Here is a 14,832-nt window from a genome sequence, read left to right as displayed (position 1 = left end):
TTCTGCCTTGTTCCCAAATCTTTTTAAAGTTAAGGTCAGGAAAATAAATAATCTCTAAAGTGACTAGCCGTGAGGTATGGAGCTGTTTATCCAAATTGGGTTGGTGACCTCCCTCCAGTCACAGCAGAGCTGTCTCCAGTGGCTTCTTCGAGGTGTTTGTTGCAGGAGGGCTGGTGGAACTGGGAACAGAAGTTGGTGACAGTGAGAAGCAGTCTACATAGGAGGTAGCCCTCATAGCTGCTGTCCAGTGTGTGTGTGTTTTATAACCCATTGTGGGAATAAGAGTTTCATTTCCATGGCTGTCAATCTAGTGCATTTCCTGAGCAATATTGCTTTCTAGATGCAAGGGTCAGTTTTACTAAAATACATGGTGACACTGGTGTGACACAATAAAAGCAGAATCCATTGCCTTGGTTTGTTCTGCAGTGTTATTATTCTTGGTGGTGGTAGTGCTTTATTTGCTTTTGATGTGTTTTTTTTTGTTGTTGTGGGTTTGTGTTTTTTTGTTTGTTGTTGTGGGTTTGTGTTTTTTTGTTTGTTTGTTTGTTTGTTTCAGGTGCTGCCTTCTATCACAAGAGAAACCAGAAATGTTGACATTGTTTTGCTGTTCGAGCCAATAAGTTGAAATGGTAATCTCTCTCCTAGTGTGCTCACAGCAAATGCAAGCTTTCAGTTACTAGAAAAGACACTAAGTTTTTCTTTTCTTGTTTTTGGGTGGTACACCAAACTCTTCTGGATATGGTCCATATTCCACAAATTGGTCTTCATCTGGTAGTTTTGTATGGAAATTTATCTGTCTGATAATTTTAATAAGCACTATCAATTATAGAAATTGAACTTATTCAGAACACTTTTATTCAATGGGAATTCTTTGGAGAACAAACATGTTTAACAATGGGTACTATCATCTGTAGACTGCCAAAGTTCTTAATTGGCCTCCAATTAAGCCTAAGATTGTTGCGGATGCTTTAATTGATCTCGCTTTCAGATGCAATAAGCTATTAAAAACCAAACGCAAAACCAGAATTCTGCTTTTGGACATGATATAAAAACAATGCAGAATTGTTTGGAAGGGTGGCCTGCTTAGCCCTCACTCTTCATGTAGCCTGACTAGCCCTCCAGGAAGTCTCTGAGCTTTTATAGAATTGGTTAATATATACTCATTAGTGTTTAATAGTCAATATTTTCCAGTGGTGGTTTTATTTTATTGTTAATATCAGTAAGTTGTTAACTCCTTAAAATTCAGCCATGAAGCTGGCACAAATAAAACCTGCTGTTACAAAAAGGCTTGTTGGACTGAAAGAGCAACTATTCCTTTTGGAAGAGGAGAATATGAAATAACTGGGGTGTGGTCCTGCTCCTTTTGACCTGAAGGAAGTATTTTCATTTCTGGCCCAGGGAGAAGGAGGAGGCTGTGGTCAGTAACCCCTTCCTTTGACCTAGAAAGATGTGGCTGGGCATGTCTGCCAATTCTCTACCGTAGTTATTTGTTTCCTCTTGTTTTCTTACATTTGTTTTCACATGCACATTCTCCTGACATTGTCCCCTAGTGCATAATCATTCACCATGTTTGCACTCCAGGGACCCACTGTCAGACATGAGCCAGAAAGAATAAATAACTTTTTTTTTTCATTTTTATTGGCAAATGGGGGGGGGGGGGTGAACCTTTATTTCACCCCCAAACACCAAGAAAAAATCAAAAGGAGTATCTGCCACTGCTCAGATTAAATCCAAACTGTCTGTTAAACCTCTAATTATCAGCTTGCCTTGTGGGTAAAATGGTACCATTCAATTATTGTTTTTTGTTCGCTTGTCAGCTGCAAAAAACATATTATCACTGCTTTTCAAACCAGCAAAAGAGCAGAAATTCTGCAAATTGCTTTCTAAACGTAGTTACTTTAAACCTAATACCTCTCTGCAGCATGTCAGCAATTGTATAATGCGATATTGCATGCAAATTGTATTTAATGTAGGTATACCAATTATTTGTTTTACATTATGTAATTTTATTGAAATCATTTTCTTTGTTGCAATGTTACATGTGGTTCAGTTTGACACATCCAACTTGGTATGTTAAAAATAAACACACACGCACACACACATATACACACTTGCCTGCACACATTTCATCAAGCTACTGTAAATACAAGCAAAAATTGTCAAATGATGGTTAATTCTCTGCAACCGTAGTGAGGAAAGAAATAAAACCATCTTTTCAGGAGTAATTTCAGGACTGATTGTATTTGACAGTCTTTCTATTTATTTATTTGCTTACTTACTTAATCTTGGAGGGTACACGTATCTAGTATATCCTTGATCAATTTATTTCCTCTTTGCGTGTGTGTGGCACTGGCAGGAGCTGCCAGTGAGCACTACAGCCCCCACCCTCCAAGCCACTGCAGGTAGCATCACGGCTCTGCTCTACAGCTGGAGGGACTGAAACTCCACTACTCCTGTGATAAAACACATGACATATTTACATCAGGCCTGGCTGGCGGATTTTGGATGTTACACTTCCTTAGCTTTCCATTTTTCTGTTTACATCATGTGAAATCTATTTTCAAAGCAGAGGGAGCTCAGCAAAGAGATTTCCTACGGAGACTGTTAAAGCCCTTCTTCCCCTCTCTGACTTCTCTCTCTGCACAGCACTGTAAGTGATCTCTACCATAAGCAGGGATCTGTAACGCCATCACTGGTGGCAAATAAATATACTCTTTGCTGAGCTCCTAATTTGCAAGCAATACATCTTAGCAAGGCAGACTGAGAGGTGGCTCTGCTTCAGCCTTATTGCATCATATATTGCTTCTGCCACTCCATAGGACTCTGCAGGGAAGAATTCCTAGGGATTTCTTTCTTTAGCCAAAACAGTGATTTTCAAAATATTGCAGTACTTGTTAAGGCAACAAAAGGTAGGAACCTGCTTTTCATAAGGTTCAGCATCCTCCCACTCCCTGGGGGAAACTTACAGAGATTTATTTGCAAAAGTAAAGCTACATGTAACTTACACTGTTTGAACCACATCTTACTCCCTTTTCCTAATGTTAGAATAAACAAAATAATTATTTGCTTTGGGATGAAGTCAGAATTCTCCTGTAATTATGCTTTAAAAGTCTATAAGGAAAATTTATCAGTTTAGGAATGTAATCTATTATTCATCCTTTGCTATGAGAGGAAATACTTTGCTGAGAAAAACCTCAGTGCTTGACTTGCCAGTTAGGAAATCTACTTGCTGTAGGCAAGTGGTGAGGACAATATTACACTGACGGTTTAACCCCCAATGTTTTTCGTTTTGTTTTGTTTGTTTGTTTTTTGTGGACAAAGAACAACATAGCAGAAGTATATGTGGACTGAGTTTCCCCGAAGTTCCCATCTCTGACCATTGCCTGTCCTTACCCAAAGACAAATGATGCTTTGACATCTATTGACTGAGAAGAGACCACACGGGGTCACAGGCAAGGAGATTCAGCGAGGCCAGGCAGCCAGGAGGGCCAGGTCACACCTCATTAGTAGGCATGCAGGTAGGAGAGCTTTAGATTTGTTTCAGGCCCTTTACAAAGGTTCCTTGACAGCTTGAGTTATGCTGACAGCCTCCCCTCAAAGGGAAAGAGAGTGTCAGGCAAGAGAGATGAAACATGTTTCACTGTCACCCTCCACACAGCGTAAATGGATGGCCCAGCACCTTGCCATCAGCGACATTCCCATCTGGGGAAAAAATGGAAGAGTTGAGTTTGATGTTATAAATCACCATAATTTGTTACAATTTCCAAAGACAAATATGACAGGGTGGAATTACTTTGCGGTGCTGAGACAGTCATTTGCAGAAGCCATAAAGTGCCAGTATAAATCTAAGGATGAGATATATTTAATCTGAAGAAACAGAGCAGAATATAACCTCGGTATATTGTGTTTACCAAGAACTTAGCTGCAGTGATGCTATGGTATTGCTGGTTGTTCATTTCATTTTACACTTTGAAATCAAACTGACTCTTTTAAAAAAAATTCTAATGAGGAAACAAGATTCTTCTGTACATTTTGTATTTCGCCACTGAAAGGTGGTTTGAATTGAACATTTATTATTCTCAGTTTTGACAAAAGAAATATTTTGGGGGGTTATACAATACATGATATTCCAGAGAGAGCTGGCACACCGTTACACATTCTGGGTTGTCTCTTTACAGCCATTCCCGTTTAGCAGCTGTTAAAATAACAAACCTACTGGCATACTATTCCTATTGGAATTGTGCAGGTCACGAGCATTACTCCCAAAAGCTGTATCTTGAAACATTTCTTTTTCTTTTTATTTTTTCTCTTTCATTGACAATGGCAGAGTCCAAAAAGACACGTTGGAAAAATCAGTAGCGAATTGTAGGTGTTACCCTGTGACATTTCTGTGGTCAAGGTATAGATCATCGATTTTGTCTGCTCTATAACAGATGCCATTTGAGGTACCTCTTTCTGGCACACAGAAAGGAGTGTGAGTGTTCAAAGTGTAGCTGAAGCCAAAATTGCTAATCATTGCCTGTGTGCTCGTGGGTAGGCTGCTTAGTGTGTCTGCACCTTCATTTGCCCACACATAAAATAAGCACATAGTAGTCTTCCTTACCCTTCCTGTAAAATGATTTGAGTGGCCCATAAGTAAAAAGATTTCCAAAGAAAAGTGCAAAGTCCTTTTTAATAGTTTTCAATTTAATAGCAATCTTTTTTATTTCCCAGGTGAAAGAATGATGGCACATTACACACCATTTTTTTAAAGGCTAGAAAAATAGCAAAAAAATTCTAAGTACTGATTTGGCACGTACTTAGATAAGCCTTCCCCATGCCCTGGCTTTTTACTTCCATAAATTCCAACGTTGCTATGTCAGCGAGTAGATGATGATATGCTCACCCATTCCACACTTGGGTGTTATCAGGAGAGCGATGAAACACATTTCTGTTTTGCAGTCGCTACTGAATAAATCAAACTCCAGTGATGCAGTGTGATGGTATGAAAATCTTGCAGCCTGAGAAGTCAGTCGCTCATATGTAATGAAACTGGATCACCCTCCTTAAAACACTCTCTTAGCCAGAGCTCTCAGTATGTCAGCTCACTACTCTGGAAAAAACTGGCAGGTGCTTTGAGCTTGTAGAAATGACAGCAACTTTAGCAAATGTTAAGAAAGGTTTTGCTGCTGCCTTTCCCTCTTCCTACTGTCCTACAGATGGAGTTTGGCTTGTTTCAGCCCTTCAAGATGCCATTCATGAAGTCTAACAACTGCATGCGGGCAGCCCACAGTAATTGCCTTTACAATTTTTGCCTTTGTTGCATTCTGATTTCCTGAGCTCTGCACTTGTCAGTGTATCCAATACACAACGATAATAATGAGGCATTTGTTTTCATGCTTGTGTTATCATTATGTTTTCATTTTGTTTCTTAAAAGAGGAGCTACTGTGAGTGGCTACTACCCATGAAAAGTGAGGTATGTTTCTAAAAGGCTTGTCTTTCAGGCAAGTGCCAACTGGCACGTCTTTGCTGATGCTAGGCGACCTGCAGTGGTTTTGTAATCCTGCTTTAGATGGAATGAAAATCATGTGAGCAGAGAGGGAAGAGTCTCCTTCTCCCTGCTGAAATGATGTAGGAATAGCATGTGGAAGCTTTTTGGGTCTGACCTCACAGGTGGCTTCTGGCTACTGCAGAGAATGCTCTCACAGGTCTCCCATACCTCTCCTAAAGATGTGCTGTGTCTATTTAGAGGGGAAAAATGGTTTAAAGACCACTGCAGAAAAATAAGCCAATTTACTGCTTTAAAAATGTAGCAACTGGAAGGAAAGTTAAGGCGGCACGCACACACTTTACACACACTGTGAGCGTGGAAACATCTGCTAAACTAAATGCTGGGAGCGGGGTGGGCAGGTTTGCACGTTGTTCCCTGCAGCCATGCCGGGACTGCCTGAGTGGTCAGAGCTGCTGTGCTCTTGAGAGCAGCAGGAGTGGGATGGGAGCAGGGAAGGGTCTATATGTCTGCAGGAAAGCTGGGCAGCCTCTGTGCAGCTGGAAGTTGCACGGTGGGGCATCTCCTTTCAGCTGCAAGCTAGGTCTGAGCAGAGGGGATGGCATGGCTGGAGCCTGACTGGGCCTGGGCCTGTGGAGCCGGAGGGGCGGAATGGAGGCTTGGTATTATCCCTGGCGTGACAAAGGAGTGCGAGACACAAAGACTGAGGGAAAACACAAAGTTTTGTGCCTTTGTGCTTTGAAATGTCCTCACTTTCTCGCCTCCAAGCTGACCTTCATGTCGTAGGGAAGCACTCTGAGAGCGCGTTTCAATCCATTTTGCTGTGAGTGCTCCCGGAGGGAAGTGGCAGTGGGAGGAGACATCCTCACCTGGCTGGGCCCCCCGCAGCACGGCGCGGCCACTAATGGAAAGCAGTGAGGGCAGCAGGGCCTTTCTCCAGCACAAAACACAGCTTTCCCTAAGTGCCCCCAGCCCGCACACCGCTGTGCCAGCCTCTCCCCTACCATTCCCACCTCTCTGCCCCCGCGGGGCTCAGCCAACCTTTAACTCCGAGGCCATGCGGGTTTTGTTCCTGCTCCTGACGCCTTCAGCATTTCAGCAGCAGCGACGTCCTCGCAGTGGTATCACTTCGTGCAGGCTGTTGCCAGACCTCATAAAGCTGCTGCCAGCGTGGGGATGGTTTGCGGGCAATGTCAACAAGAGGAAGAGGGAGCTGTAGGAGAGAGCAGAAGTCTGTGAGATGCTGCGGGCGCTCTCCAGAGCAGACGGAGTGAGAAAGAGTTGTGAAGTGCTGCTGGCTGGTGTCTGATGCTTCACGAGCCTGGGCCCGGCCTGCTGGCAGGGGGATCAAATCAGCTATTCAGCCACTGCTTAGGAACCTCCTCCAGCTTTATATATGCAGCTTTCTTCTCCTGTACTTGTACTTGCCTTTATCATTTTATATTTTACTTCTGTTACTGATTCTCACCGCAGAGAGCTCTAAGATACCCTGAGTTTAGCTAAGCCAAAGGCAGTGCAGAATGTTATTTCTTAGACATTATTAATCTTACAACATTTGCTTTAGTTCTGGAATGGACATGATTTCCAACATTAAGCAAAAGCCTAGAAGTGCAGCTGTTGTTTTTTTCTCTCTTTTTTGTGTCAGTGTATGAACATGGATAAGTGCCTAACCACTCTGTCTGTGTTCGGATCTCCTACAGTAAGACATTGTCACTATGTCTTCATTGTCATGGTCTGGCAGCTCTCAACAGCAGACAGTCTGAATTATTTTTTCATCCCCTTGACCTTAAAAACAAGAGTAGTCATGATTTCTCAGTTTGGCACACAGCTGACAGTGTGAATGTAGCCCAAAGAGGACCTGAAGCTGTTCAAGTTCACAGAGACCTGATGCAGACCCCCAGTGCCTGGGATCAGAGCAGTAAGAGTTATCCACCACCCCTCAATTTATGCAGAGACTGGTTGAAACGTGTGTCAGCACAATAGAAGACGAGACAATAAGCAACCAGAGGGCACCTGAGAAGCACCGTGTGCATGCAGACTTCTTGTGGGTATCCTACTAGATGCACAAGATGCATCCCAGCTGTGTCAGTTCCTGCTCCCTTAGGAAAGGCATGCATTGTGCTTGTTAAATTGGGCTGGGGGGGTGGGAACATCAGTGAGTCTTCTCTTCTTAGTGCATTGGGAATAAGATTCACAAAGTAATCAAAGATTTACACTTTGGGGTAAAAAAGAGAGATTTTAAGGGAATTGACTACAGCCTCTTTACCTAGAACAACTCACCTCAGTGAAAATTAGTGCAAGAGACAGCAAACACAGATGAAAAATAAGTTGTCTTGTGCTTATATACCCACTGCACCTCTTCTTTCTCATCACCTACTCCACAGCTGAGGGTTGTCCTCTTTCTCCTTACACCTTTCTGTCAACAGCATTATTGGACAGAAAATGAATTCTTTGTAAGCCAGTTCTGGGCCAGTTCTAGCCTTTGTGAAGTACAGTAAATAGAGCAGAGTGGAGGTCCCAGCCTTCCAGCTGACTTTTCTTGGTTCAGAGACAAAACTTGGAGAGCCTGTCATCTAGGAGAGCACTCTCATCAGTAGAAAGCCACTGTGCCCCAGGATAGGGACAGCTGCCCAGTCTTCAGAAGGGAGAGGAGGAGGAGAAGCATTATACCTTGGTTCTCAGATCTGGTGGTGGACATCCCATTGCTCTCGTGGGCACACAGATTTCCATCGGTCCCAGCTGGGCAAAAGGCAAAAGGTGAAAGGGTGTACTGCTAAGCTTTCCCTGTGCTCTAGGGCTAAACTCAATTTCACAGTAATTTAATTTAATGCTAATTTGGTACCTAGCAATTGTACAATCACTCTGAATGTGCCCTCAAATCAGTCTGATAATAAAGAGCATATACTGCTCTAAAAATTACTGGAAATGTGAACTTCATTAGTGTTCATTTTCTTTAGGGAATCCTCTGTTTCTCTCTGTCTGTAGTCTGGCCACAGGAGTTCTGTAAAGGAACAGTTTATTAGAGCAGAGTAACTGTGTCTGAACTACAAGTGTATTTTGAGACTGAGAAATCTGATTACAGGAACACAATCATTCAGAATTTTAGAGGGCTGTTCTAGTGTACCCTTGCCTTTTCACTTGGTTTTATTGGCACAACATGTATTGTAAATAATGCATACCATACAAGTAAATAAACTCTTGCAGGTTACTGTATCTGTTTCTTGTCTAGTATGTAGGTCTATTGCTTACTGTTTTGTCTTGCACTTCTAGTGTCCCCAAAGGAAGGTCAGACTTCAAACCTTCCCCAGGCAGATCCTCCTGCAATACAGCTGATCTTCTAATTAGAAAGATGTTCCTTATACGCAGCTAATACAGTATGGATTTACTCCTTCACTTTCACTGCTTCTTCTCTGGATGCTCTGTGTAATAAGATATTGCATTTCAGAATAATTCATAGACTCTTTGCCTGAACACTGGATCTTTCAATAATCAATCTAAATTACAAAATACCTTAAGCAGCAGCATTGTTTGCCTGGCACTATTTAAAAACCATGGAAGCAGAGGTATGAAGGATGAGGGAGTAGATCTATTCTCTACTCAATATAGTACCATCCTTGAGAAGAGGACATTGCAAAGACATTGATATATAAATGGATGATAAAAAATTGGACTTTTATATATTTGGGAGGTGAGGCTGAGGTATTCATCATGAACAGTGGCACAGCTGTATAACAAAAAAGCAGTGTATGCTCTAGAGGAACACATCTGTTTTTCTAAAGTTAATTTAGTATCCTCAAACATGCCAGACAATGTAATCTGTGCATCTATAGAACTAGGGAATGGGCAACTGCCAAGAAAACTACACGTATTGATATGAAGAAATGTTCTGGACAAAAAAAATTAAATGTTACCCTTCTCTAATTTTTCTGTCTTTATGATGTCTGGAACCCTTCTGGGGCACATGAGTCACTGTAGAAACAGAATAAAAGTAGGGCTTCATTGGAGAGTCAGTCTCAACCCCAGTGAAATGGGGTTGTTTCTCCCCAGCACAGGTGGTGGCAAATTAAAAGAAATGCAGCCTCAGCATGGTGAAGTGTGGTCTCAGCACACTGTCGATCACATTGTTTCTGACAGATGTCACAGCAAAGGGGGATCACCAATTTTTCATCCATTTCCTTCTGTTTTCTGTTTTACTAGAAATCTTGTTTGCATTTGGAGAGAAAACACACCTTAAAAGTAAAGACACGAATGTATTGTTACTGTGACTGAGTATTAATAGTCTAATAAAAAAAAAAAAAAAAAACCACTATTGGTCCAAATCTCACTATTACAGAAAGAAAAAGAATGCATCTCTGCAGAAAAAGTTTCAATAATGTCAAAATTGTTATACACTCACTTCATCATTTCTGCCCCTTTTGCAAGCATTATGCTTACCTTTCCCCAGATCCTCTGGATCTCTCTGATGATAGAATTGGTGCTACAGCAGAATGTCAGTCAGCATCTGGACTCCTTCAATGGGAGGAGTATGATGTTCATGTTGATGGCTTGGTCTTCCTCAGTCCAGGATCCACTCCATGTCATTTTTACATGATTGATATCATGCTTTTACGTCTTAAGCTTCCCTCATTTGTCTGCAGCTCCAAATTACATCCAAATTTCTATATATGTTGTCTTTTGCATACATTAGACACGACTTCCTTGTTTTCTTTGCTACCTTTAAAAGCAGCTTTGTTCAGCTTCCAGTCAGTATTTCTTTCAGTTCCCATAGATGAATTGTTTGTAGCCTAGGGATCCCCAGTGTCAGCCCATGCCCTGTCTGTTATACCCCATGTCTGCACTCCTGTATGCCCTGTTCTGTGTCTCCACCACTGAAGACCTCTGCTAGTACCTTGTACCAAGTCTGTGCTTCAGTATGGTACATCGTTGAATTAGAGTCATAAAAATCCCATTCTACACTGGATGATTGCTTATTTCTCTTATCTACGCAGAACTATTTCTGTACAATGCAATTAAAAAAAAAAAAAAAAAAACAAAAAACAAAAAACAAACACATATCCACTTGATCAGTTAGAAAAAAATGCTGTCACTGCTAAACCAGGAAAAACAAAGCTGCAGTCAGGTCAGAAGTGCAGCCAGAGCAAAACCAGCAAGTGTCAGTCCTGAAGCCTTGCAAACTCTGTACAGATCCTATGGCTTCTTGCTAGCAAAGGAAATACCTGTTACAGGACTTGGAGCAGTGTTACAGACATTGGTGGTGATGTTAAGGGGATGTTTGGGGTAGGTCAGCCTTTGAATTCCTCCTACAAATGGCTGCTTCCAGTCATTGTGGGAAGCATATAAACTCCAAAAACTCTCTTAACCTTTATATTTGAGAGAAAGCACAGTGCATGTGGATTATTCCTGGTGTAGAAGTAGGATCTAGCCTGATCCACCTTGCTATCTACCTTCCTCTCAAAGCAATTATCTTAGTCCTGAGAAACGAGGTGTTCCTAAGAATTTACAAATGATGGGATTTATTTCATCTAATTTTAGAAATCTCTGCATCTGCCTTTCAGCTAGTCACCATAGTCTCTCTTTCCAGCCTGCAGAAAAAACACACTTCCTTTGCTGCACATTTGATCTCTAAATTCTTTGGAAATGACAAAGGCAAATAGGAGAACTCCTTTCTCTATACTGCCTACAAGGGAAGGTAACTATCTCAGATCAAGACTTCAGAGGTCTAATTTGGGGTGAGATAAATCATTTGCAAACTATTCATTTTAAATATATTCCATGATTCCCTGGGATGTTGTTATCAAATACATGCTTGGGAACTTGACATTGCTTTCAGCTTTCTAGTGAGAAATTTAAAAAAAAAAACGTACATCTATGCAATTGGAAGATGGCTATAGAAAATTTCAGTAGTCACGGGTCTCCATTATTGTCCTGGTGAGTCAAAGAAAACTTATTGTGTATATTTTTGCTTCTTTCCTGTGTCAGAGGCATAGATGTATTGCCAATGGTGTGTATGAATGAAAATTACAGTATCAACCTAGGCAAAAAAAAAATGTTTCTCGAATGGAATAATGGAGTAGGATAGTTACATGATATTTCTGAGTTCTGGAGGACTCAGCATACACTAGTAAAAGATTTATGGAAACAAAATGATTTAGCCCAGTCATATACAATAAAATGATTTAGCACAGTTATATGCAGAGAGTCAACATCCCAAGAACAATAATCGAAGCAAAGGATAGCTGAAATCTTAGAGGATTCACAACTCAGCAAGCCCAGCAGCTGCCTTAATACAGACCCTGTATATCAGTGAAAGAAGGCCAGTAGGACAATGTGTCCTGGCAGTGACAGCTCTTTGTGAGAAACTTATGGCAAAGTCTCACTTTCCATAGATTTATAAAGCACAGGCCAGAAAAGATCATCTAGTCTGATATCCTATATATCTCAGGACATTAAATTTCTTCCAGTTAGCTCTGAGTTGAGACCAATAACTTAGGTCAGCCAAATGCATTTAAGTCTTCAGAATGTTAAATGATTTTGTGCCAACAAAAGATATTTGGTGGCTTGCTGATACTTAGTAATATTTAATAATGAATTGTGGATTAACCAGCACTGTAGATGACTGTAACTGATTTTGCAGATCTATGAGTCTTGCTTTTATGGTCTTGACAGAAGTTTATCTATATAGCTTTATTTCAAGGTTTAAATAGCTCAGTTTCACCATACACAGATACCTATCTCCATCTCAGGCAATGCATCTCCCCAGACTCCATCAAAATCAGAAAGTCTGCGCTCAGATCCTTGGGATAAATTTGCATGGGATGTCTGCTCCTGCTCAGAAAACCTGCATAGAACACAGAACTTTCAGGGAAACTTGTTTTCATGCTTCTTTTTCTTCTATGTCTTCTTGTGACGATGTCATTTGTGCCCTTCTGTCCTCCCAAAGCAGGAAAAAGCAGCAGGCTATGCTGATTTGTGACTATCTCCCTGTATTCTTGTAGCATTTCACATTTTGATCCAGTCAGGAATGAAATGCTGATTTAACAGCCTTTGAGTCATTTATTCTTCCAGGTAGCCTCAGTCCACAAACCATTATTGGATTATATTAGATTAGTCAAAATTTTATCCAAACTCCATCTATTACAAGGATATCAGGGATCTCCTACAATCTTCTTTAGATGAAAAAGGCATGGCACCATGTTTCTGGTGCGTGCATAACAATATAAACTCCTTACCATATCGTAGTGATCTTTTATGATTGCATGCAAGTATAGGATTAAGTAGTGCAAGAACTGATTTTAGTGGAGTGCTGAATGCAGGAGCTATTTGCAAAGAAGAAAGCAGTAGAGTGTGGTTTTCAGTAATGTAGTGCAAAGGTAGTGGAAGGAAAACTTCTGTCCTTACATTCAGCACCCCTGCAGTTGGAACAGCACACAAGGACTGAATGCACCAGAATTGGCTGGAAGAGTATCATTCACCTAGGCTCATCAATACAACTTTTACTTTTCTTGGATGATGATGATGATGGTAGTGATTAGGTGGTCTCTTGTCAACCTCATTTTTAGATCTGACTTATGCCCAACTTTCACTAGTTTGATGAAACAGCTAAACAAGAGCCCATATTCCCTATACATGAAATACAGATAATGAAGTGCCTCTGGAGGCCTCCAGAAGATCCTTCCTGTCTAATTGAAGTACCTAAACACAGACAGACCGTCTGTACTTAGATCCCTTAGATCCTGCAGAAGGTGATCACAATAATCTGATTCTCTTCATTGATTATATTACAAATTCACCCTGTGTAGGCCGCTTCATTAAGTGCTAAATGTAATGAAGCTTGGATGTTTAAGTTAGGTGGATAGGCTCCTATAGTCAGTACATTCTTACCTTACGCTAATTACCTCGTATCATCTAATTGCTGATAAGAGCGTACTTATAATGAGCCAGCACAGTGTCCACTGGTGCTTGGAAGGCAACTGTGAGGAATGTTTGTTTTGTTGCTGTTGTTTGTTTCTGTTGTGTGTATTTTTTTCCCCATGAAAATGGACCTATTACAGCAGAGAGCTGCTGGGCTTCATAGCTTCGTATCTTTCTATTTGGAAGCACGTAGTTATCCTGGGAGTGTAGCGCTTCTCTGAAATAAAAGGGAGCAATGACTCCTTTTAAATTTGACTCAGTAGTGTTCACATAACCCAGTAGAGAAATGCTAATTAGTAGGTAAATTAGATGCCTCTATCTGCATTTGTCCTTGGAGAGATGGTAGATATAATTTTATAGCAATGTTGTTAGCCTCTTCTCATTCAGTGGGCTGGATTAAAAATCAGTGCGAATAACCCAATGGGTGTATCATATAACACAATATCTGTTATGAGTAAAACTCTGCTTAACAGCCAACCAGTGCAGACAATGATGCTTTACCCTCTTTAATATAACCACTTAGCTACCTTGTGCTGTGGAGTAACAGAGGATGAGGAGACACTGGAGACCATTCAGTAGTTTCTCATTTCCTCACAGCCTCCTGACAGCTAAACAATATAATCTACTTTGCAGTATATTGCCATAGTGTGAGAAACATATCTCAGTGTATTGCAATAAAAATAATAAAATTGTATGTTCTACATCTCCATTGCACATACCTGTCAAGTTTCAGATGGCCATTTAGATGATGCTATTGCAGTGGAAGCATTAATAGAAGCCACTTACACCTTTGTTTTTCAATCCAGCACTGCAGCTCAGAGCATTCAGAGGCTGGAGATAGTATCTTTGGACTTTGTATGCAGACTTTCTATTATAATACCATGAGGGTGGTTTAGGCTGGCATGTTTTCCTTCACACTTGGAGTTGTCTTGGTGCCTACCCCAGTCAGTCATGACAGCTTAGTTTATTCACAACTTTGAACAGTGTTTACTTGATCATATGCAAGCAGCTGGGCATAACTACAATAATAACTATCTTCTAAAAGGTGACCCAGTTTTAGAGAATGCAAATAAGAAAAGTACTTCCAAGCCACATCACTGTCACAGCTTTATGGCATGCTCTGCCTTGTCACTGTGCTGAAGTGGCTTTTCCATTTCTGGCAAATAAGAAACTGTTTCGGGAGTCTGAATCCCACTGATCTGGTGACAAAGCAATGATTTTTAGGTCCACTAAGTAAGCTGCAGAAAGTTTAACAGGATTTGGAAAGGACCATAAAAGTAAAGGAAAACCAAGTGATTGCAATGGCAGGCTGAGTTGGAGATGGTGGCAGGAAAGGGATAGGCAGAACATCAGAAAAAGGATTTTGTTTTGAAATGCAGAGGTGGTCTGACTAAAGCATAGGGAAAAGGTTCACTTAAAGGAAAGTTACAGT

Source organism: Aythya fuligula, chromosome 2 (genome assembly GCF_009819795.1).
Source record: "Aythya fuligula isolate bAytFul2 chromosome 2, bAytFul2.pri, whole genome shotgun sequence".
NCBI classification, from domain to species: Eukaryota; Metazoa; Chordata; class Aves; order Anseriformes; family Anatidae; genus Aythya; species Aythya fuligula.
The sequence above is the reverse complement of the archived record's forward strand: the minus strand, read 5'-3'. Positions refer to the sequence as shown.